We start from the raw sequence: 8,644 nt of genomic DNA on the forward strand, positions 1-8,644 counted from the left end.
AAAAGAGCATGAATTTATTTAGTTTTTGAAAAAAATGAAAATTAAAAGGTGAGAGCTTAATTAGTACACATTTTCATTTAACGTTAATAAATAGAAAAATCAATGAAGGGTCTGCTTTTATGGTAACGACCAATATTTCCTATAATAATCACAACCCAAGACTCTTTCTTCATTTATTTGTTTTTTTGAATATCTTTTTTAAGGCAATTGAGGTCTGATCGATGAGATAGTTTACTCAGCCACATGGCAAGTTGGCAACTTGGAGAGTCCAAAGTGGATTACCTACAAATCATATATCTCGAAGTCCTAATCTGTTTACAAGTCACCTAGAGAGTGTCATATATACTTTATTATGAGATTTATTATATTTAAAAAAATAAAAATTAATATTATTTAATATGTCAGCAGTATTTTTGATGCAAAAAGAAATAAACTTATAAATAGATTTATTCATTTTTTCTTAATATTCCAACAACGCATCAATTCGTATCATTGAATTAATAGCAATGGACATGCATACAAATGAGATAGGACGTCTAGACTTCCACATCCACCATTGAAGAACAAGACAAGAACAAGAAAACACAGCAAAAGATGTGCACAAATGTATTTGATAATCCCAATGAAATTAGGGTTGGGGACGGCTTATTATTCTACATCTACAAATCACGAACTTGACATCATTCCATTTGCTACACCTAGAATTTACACTTTTACAACAAAGGTGCAGCACATTTATTTTCACTAGGCAATTGCCTCTGAAGAGGAACTAATATTCCAACCAACAACAACTACCTTCATTGAAATTGTCAGGACTCAGCAACCAACATTAGACAAATTATTTTGGACAATTTATTCATATATCCAAAAGCAGCAAACAATCCATGTAAATAACCTTTGTTGTTTTTTTCAGTTTTCCTGCTAGAATTTTTCCATGTTCTCAACAGCATGATGATTCAGCCATGACCTTTTCTTTATTTTCTTTTTCTTCTCCTGCATTCTTTCTGTCTCTTGTTAACTGATTCTTCACCTTTGAGTCCATTCACGACATCTCTAAAGCTTATTCTAGCAATGTCGTCTCCATTCTCAAATAATGCAGTTTTGAAAGCCATTGCTGCCACAGCTGCAACTACTCTAGTTGTTGTTGGGATTTTCTTTTTCTTGTTCAAAAGATTTGTCATTGCTCGATGCCACAAGAAAAAGAAAGCGAGTACAATCTTTCTTCGAGAAGATGATGAAGTGACTCTCGGAGAGTTCATGAACTTCGGAGGAAACATGAAAGGATTGATTGTTGAGGAAAATGGGGTGGATGTTTTTTATTTGAGGGAACTGGAAGGTGGACAACTTGAAACTTCTTTTCCCAAGGTAGCATTCAATCCTAGTTTTGAAGATGAAAAGGAAAAGAGGGTGGATGTTAGAGTTGAAAGACCAAGAAAATCTCAATCTCAGGAAGTTCCATTGCTGTCTGAGTGTTCTGAAGGAATTCCTCTTGAAGTAGTGAAAACAATAGTGCAAATCCCAACCCCACCAATTATTTTGGAGAAGGAAACTCTAACACCACCACCCCCTCCACCAAAGAAGATTCCATTGCCACCTTCACCAGCTCTGTCGCCGCCTTTTCTTCCAGCTAAAAGAAGTCTTGCACCTCCACCTCACCTTCACCTCCTAAGGCAGGGAATTCGGTGTCATTATTGAAACCCCCACCAGCACCCAAAACAAAATCAAACAACAAGAGCTAGGCAGAGGTTTTAATGGGGGAGAGCTTGAGAATGTTAGGTACTGGCCAAAGGACGCTGAAACCGCTGCACTGGAACAAGGTTACAACTAATACTGATCATTCAATGGTCTGGGATAAGATCATCGACGGATCTTTCAGGTACTTGTGCCTAATATTTTTCATTTCATACCGTTATAGTTGTCCTACAATTGATCATTGTCTAATGGAAAATATTTTAGCCGCAAAATGATTATATAAAAGTAAACTCACAAACTGATGTGGCTTGCTGTGATACGTCATATTATATAGTTACTTTATTACAAAGTAAATCTAACGGGATTTCAGGAAACTATATCAGTTTGTGAGTTTATTTTGTGTAATCTTTTTGTGTTTGTATCAATTCTCTTGTCTTATCTCTGCTTGTTAATTATTTTGTATGTGCAATTTAGATTTGAAGATGATCTTATGGAGACTTTGTTCGGATATGCTAATACCAAGAACAAATCCCTTGAAGGAGATTATGTCCTACCATCTTCAAGCAAGTCTAACATTGTTACACCAACTCAAATCTTCATCCTGGAGCCACGAAAATCACAGAACATAGCAATCGTGCTAAGATCGATTGTAATCTCGCGCAGAGAAATTCTAGATGCCCTTTTTGAAGGCCAGGGACTCAGTGTTGATACCCTTGAGAAACTCACCAAAATGACTCCAACCAAAGAGGAAGAAGCTAAAATCCTCCAATTTAATGGCAACACAACTAAACTTGCAGATGCTGAATCTTTCCTCTACCACATCCTGAAAGTTGTTCCTTCGGCATTCACTCGTTTCAATGCAATGCTTTTCAGAACAAATTATGATCCTGATATCCTTTACCTTAAGGGGTCCTTGCAAGCTCTTGAATTAGGGTTCAAGGAACTAAGAACCGGAGGGCTTTTCTTAAAACTTCTTGAAGCTATTCTCAAGGCTAGCAACCGCATGAATGCTTGAACTGCTAGAGGCAATGCACAAGGTTTTAACCTCAGTGCTCTTCGAAAGCTCTCCGATGTAAAAAGCACAGATGGAAAGATTACTCTCTTTCACTTTGTGGTGGATCAAGTAGTTTGATCCTAGGGTAGACGTCGTTTGATCAATCGAAACCACAACCTCGGTAGAAGGAATGGTCAAAGTATTGGCACAACAAATTCAGATAGCCTAATAGCAGAAGACAGAGATAGAGAATCTCTAATGCTAGGATTACCAGTGCTGGAAGACCTAAGCACTGAATTATCTATTGTGAAAAAGGTAGCCATCATCGAATATGACAATTTCATTAATATGTGCTCCACACTAGGTAGCCGTGTAACAGAAATTCGACAGCTTATGAGAAATTGTGGCAATGATGAGAGAGGTGTGGGATTTGTGAGAGAAATGAAAGGATTTCTAGAAGAATGTGAAGAGGAGCTTATGGTGGTTAGAGGGGAGCAAACACGAGTTATGGAGCTTGTTAAGAGAACAACAAAATACTACCAAGCAGGAGCTTCCATTTCCACTGACAAAGGGTCACACCCACTTCAACTGTTTGTGATGGTCAAGGACTTCCTCGGAATGGTTGATCAAGTTTGTGCAGATATTTATTGGAAGATACAAAAGAAGAATGAGACTGCACCTCTGGGATCTTCACCACCCTCGACAAAAACTCTGTGGAGATTATCAAATTTCCACTCACATTTCATGTTGGATATGTCTAGGACAACTTCCAACGAATCCAGTGACGACTTCTGAGGAGAATAAACGACCAATTATGCAAAAAGTTGACTGGAAAAACACAACTAGAGGAAGATTTGGTATGGATCCATCTGCAATAAGAAATTAAGAGTCTAGAAGTTAATTACTCATCACAACTGCTGAACTTGTCTCAATGGGCAAAAGCAAAAACTCATCACTCATATCAGTAATTTTTTTCTTTTTGAAAATAGGTTATTAGAGAAAACAATAACAATGATGCTTTCCACAATTATATACTTGACCGGTGCAAAACTGCAAGTGCACAGTATCGTAGTTTTATAATAAAGTGGTAAGAAGAGTATCGTCCTCAGGGATTGGTACCTTACTCTTGCCAAATACCAAAATTATACTAATCTCAATTTTATCTAGAGGAATCGCTAAGGTTTTTGTAGTTGCAAATAAAACTAGATCAACTCAAAGAGAAATAAGCAAAGAAAATAAAACTGACTTTCAAAGATCAAATTCAATGGGGAAGAAAACTTCTAGGAAATCGATTTCACCATAATTCTTCACTATGCTTTTCTCATCCAGCTAATTTAACTTAAACCTCTTTTCTCTATTAGCAAATCTCTAATTCATCCAAAAGCCTCTTTCGATAGTCAATTGGAAGTGATTCTAGTTTATCAATTCACAAAAGAGTATGCAAATTAAATAATCAAGAACGCAATAAGACCAATGATTTAATTACTACACAGGTTCATACAAGTCTTTCGATCTCTATACTTACCTATGCTGAAATATCCAAGATCTACCCTATGATTCCCTCTTTCGATAGCAAATCACAAGATTAATAATCATCTAATCAATGGCCAGTTAATTAGAAGCATTAAACTCAGAATAAATCAGATAAACAAAGAGAGAATTGCATTAAATTAGCATGGACAAACAAGCATAGTTCGGAAATAGGTTACATCGTTTTCCTAGAATAAGGAAAAATTAGCTCATGCTAGAAATGGAATTCAACATAAACGAATTCACCATAATTGTTCTGAGAAGATGGGAAGAAGAAAATAAACACTGAAAAATCCTCCTTGCAGCCTCAACTCGTCGTCAAAAGCTCAAGGGAACGATTCAACGCTTTTCTCCCGTCCGTGCTCGTGTATGAATCCAACGTACGTGCAATAAATTGGAATTCCGTCTCCAAAACAAATGATTTGAATCCCTCTAGCTATGTTTTTCTCTCTCCCAAAGAGTGTTCTCCAGTCAAAAACCCGCGGCTCTAGAGTGAAAAATGGCTTTTATATGGTCCCACGGCGGAAAACCTAAAATCTGTCAAAATACGATGTTCGCTCGAGCGGGGTGTCGAGCGTTCGACTCTGCCTGATTTCGCTCGAGCGTCCTATCGAGCACACATCGAGCGTTCGAATCTGCCTGATTTCGCTCGAGCGGCCAATGTCTCCGCTCGAGCGATCTTCGTTTTTCAGCAACCTGCTCGAGCTCCCTGTCGAGCGGCAGTCGAGCGTTTGAATCTGCCTGAATTCGCTCGAGCGGCCAAAAGCCTCCGCTCGAGCGAACTTGTAAAATCTGCAATATGAAATTTTGCAAGCCATCAATACTTCCCTACAAAAAGTGAGCTCTGACTGGAGTTCCAATGCAAAGAACCTCATGAAGGAGCTGGGGAGACCGTACAATGGAGGAGAAGGAAGAAGAATATGCATTTGTTGCATGTATAAAATCAAAAACAGGAAAAAAATCAGTATTAATCAGGGAATCGAGTTTGGGAGGAGAGAAAGAGAGGCCCTTCCCCTCCCTATAAAGGCATTGGACAGTAGAGAGGGTTTCACTCTTTGTTTTTTCTTTTTAATATTTATATTTTAAGTCCAATGTTTTGAGAGACGTAGAGAGCAGAGGAGAAACATAGGTAGAAAAGGTTATAGAAGTCCATGTTCATAATTTAAAGTCAAGATGGAGTCTTGTCATCTCATTGAGTAATATTAAATACACTCGTAGAATGCGTAGGCGTCACGTAATTTTTTTTAAAAAGAGTGAAATCTATTATTAAAAAATTATATTTTTTTATATGGGTCTCATAATTATTAACATTTTTCAAAGGGATTGCGCATCACTTATATAGTATACAATTGTAAATATCATTTCTCTATTAAATTGAGTTATTGAATTTGAGTCAGTCTTTTATTCTGACTACTTATGATTGTAGGTTATTAATACTAGTTTTAAGGTGTAGAAGTCTTGCACATTTATTTAAAAAAAATAATAAAATCTATATATAAATTCTAGATTAATTTGATAATTTTTTTAAAAGTAAAGTGCACGGGATTGTACAAATTATTTCTCTTTAACAAAACTAGTCGACTACTTAATTATATAACAGATAATTAGATTATTAGAGGAAAATTACATAGTTAACTTATACAATTACTATATAAAACTAGTCGACTACTTCTCTCATCCGATTTCTCTTCTCTATTATTCATGGTCGACTCTTATACTTGAATTTTCACAATTGTAATTATTAGATTTCAGACTATATACTGTTGATTAATCTTGTATTTTTATGTTAGAATTGTATCCAATGAAAGAAGAAAAATTAATTCTTCTAACATTAAGTACCTAAGCCTACAAAAAGACTGAAATGTAGTTTCTGTGACAGCATTAATTTGTTTTTGGCGATGTTGTCATATAAAATAGGTACGTAGATGTAGGATTACTTGGATATTATAGGATTTTAAGTCACTTGGTTATAGTCATTTATAATCAAATTTGAATGAGAAGTGGTACCGCCATTAAGAAATTAAATTCAAAATTGACGTGACTTAATATGATATGTAAAATTTTACTTTATAATAAAAGTAACTTTATAATGTAATATATAATTTATGAATTCATGTTCATTTGTGAGTTTACTTTTAAAAAATCCTTTTACATCCAAAGAATTTATCAAGTTTAATTAAACATTTTTAATGATCTTATATTTGCTAGTTCCGAACATTATTTTATAGTAATGGGATTGGAAAGTAGATAATTACACCTTGTTACTGATTTAAATACATAATTCAGGTGGAAATGGCAGTGCAAAAAGCTGTGAAAGGGAGGAATTAAGCAAATAGTGTTTACAGGACACTCCCAAGGGTGGTTGATCAATTGCATCGTTGCAACATGACTTTGGCTCCTAGAAAAATGCTTCATGAAAATGCTCCTATCTCATCCATTCAACAAAAATATATGTCACCAATTCTGCAATTCTTCTATACAAAATCCAAAAATCTTGCAGTTGATCAACCTTTTGTTACTACCAAAAAGGTGGCTTCAGATTTATATACAACTGTAATTAGAAATGCACCGGCCATGGCAAGCCATGCTACCTCCAATTTCACGGGAACCTACATCTTCTGTACTGCAGAACGGAAAACTGGCGGTCTTGAGCAACCCAGAACCTGTTGGATTGGTTTGTATGGAGCCTGGTTCTGTTTGTCTGCAGTCTGGTTTGATGACCGGACCACGTTTTGATTTTTTGATGGGTTTTCAATGAAATTTGAGCCATGAAGCGCATGACCAGACTGATAGGCCCAAGTTGAAGTTCCTGGGAAAATTTCTTCACCCGTTTTAACTCTTTAGTTTGACATGACTGGCCTGCTAATTAGGATATATTTACTATATATTTTATTAAACTCTTGTAAGGCCACATTGTATCTTCGATTTTTATTTAAATAAAATCTTCATGTCGGCAGATGTAAGCATGTTATCGAACCACTTAAATCTTACATATTGTGTGAATAATTTCACTTTTTTACTTTACCTTTTCTCTTAGAGTTTCAAAGAGATGCTGTTTTGAACAACTGCTGTTCTACTCCACTCAAATTGCTTGTAGAGTTCATCACGTATGCGAAAATGATTGCAAGAAACGTACAAATGCAAGGTACACACATGAGTACTGTTGGCTCAAACCAATTGGAACGGTGATCTACTTCTCTCGTTTCTAAGAGTTTCCAGACTTCATCGAGCGGTGAAAGAGGAAAAGGCAGATATAATTTGCTGGGAAAGTATATATAACATTTCGCATATGAAAATGAATTACAATGTTGACTCGTACCAAGTTGAAACGCTCCCTGCCACTGCCTGCAGAGGCATGCATGGGGGTGACAACTTCACTTTCTTTTACTTGTTATTACCATGCAAGATCGTGTTTGTCGCAGTCGGAACTGTAGACAATATAAAATATAATATGAATTGAATGAGGAGAAATACTGCGGAGCCTACATTTTTGTATTCTCAAAATTGTTCTTAATATATGGTACATGTTCCTATTTATTGGTGATGAATTAATGACCTCAGTAAAAGATTAATAGAAATACAATAAATCAATGATAATAATTTATTTACACAATGAATTAAATATAATTAAAAATAAGTCATTATCTTAATATTTATTTATTATCTTAATATTTGTATTGGAAAGTTCCATGTTTTGAGTCTTTGACCCGTTCTTACCAAACCAAAGGACCTTTCGTAGCACTGCCTTCCATTGACGATCGACATGCTTCTTGCTCTACACGTCGATCGATATACACGCTAATTCCTTCATCTTCTCCATGACTATTCCTTTTCTGTCCTTTCTCTATATCTCTCCTCTTTCAATCTGACCATGATCATGGAGACACTTAGAAGAAAAGATAGAAACATTAAGGGTGTAATTGAAACTTTTTAAGTAGAAAGTAGATGAAAATGCTGACAAGGAGCACATGAACAGAAATCCATCAAAGCATGAGTAGTTCTAAAGTGGAAACTTTTATAAGTTTTGTGTCTTAGAACAAGAACAGATCAAAACACAAGATCAAGCATGGAAGTATTTTCTCATTAATATTTAACTTACAGATGACAAAGATGGCGATGTGAACTATTTTTTTTTTTTTTTTTTAAATATTTGATATGCCAACTTGGAAAATTAGAACCGAAGTTTTAAGTCAGTGTATAGAGCTTTACCTAACAGTCTCGTCCAATGGTTCCTCAAAACAAGAAACTTCCGAGAGCTTAATGAGTAAAATACAATATTTGTCCTGGGTAAAGCCCTTTTAGGGTTCCAACTATTCTCCAAAGTCCAATTATTCTCAAGCCAAGTCAAGCAAAGTTTAGGTTGGTGAGAGCAGGGTTTTTTTAAAAAAACAAAGGAAAAGAAAAAGCAAGTCAAGGTCAATGTCTGCT

The 8,644-nt window shown here is 35.6% G+C and overlaps 1 pseudogene; it reads left to right on the forward strand.

Moving 5' to 3' along the window:
- Positions 1–1,071: 1,071 nt before the first annotated feature.
- LOC122282145 lies at positions 1,072–3,481 on the forward strand (annotated as a pseudogene).
- The last annotated feature ends 5,163 nt before the right edge of the window (positions 3,482–8,644 follow it).

This window comes from Carya illinoinensis, chromosome 11 (genome assembly GCF_018687715.1).
Source record: "Carya illinoinensis cultivar Pawnee chromosome 11, C.illinoinensisPawnee_v1, whole genome shotgun sequence".
NCBI classification, from domain to species: Eukaryota; Viridiplantae; Streptophyta; class Magnoliopsida; order Fagales; family Juglandaceae; genus Carya; species Carya illinoinensis.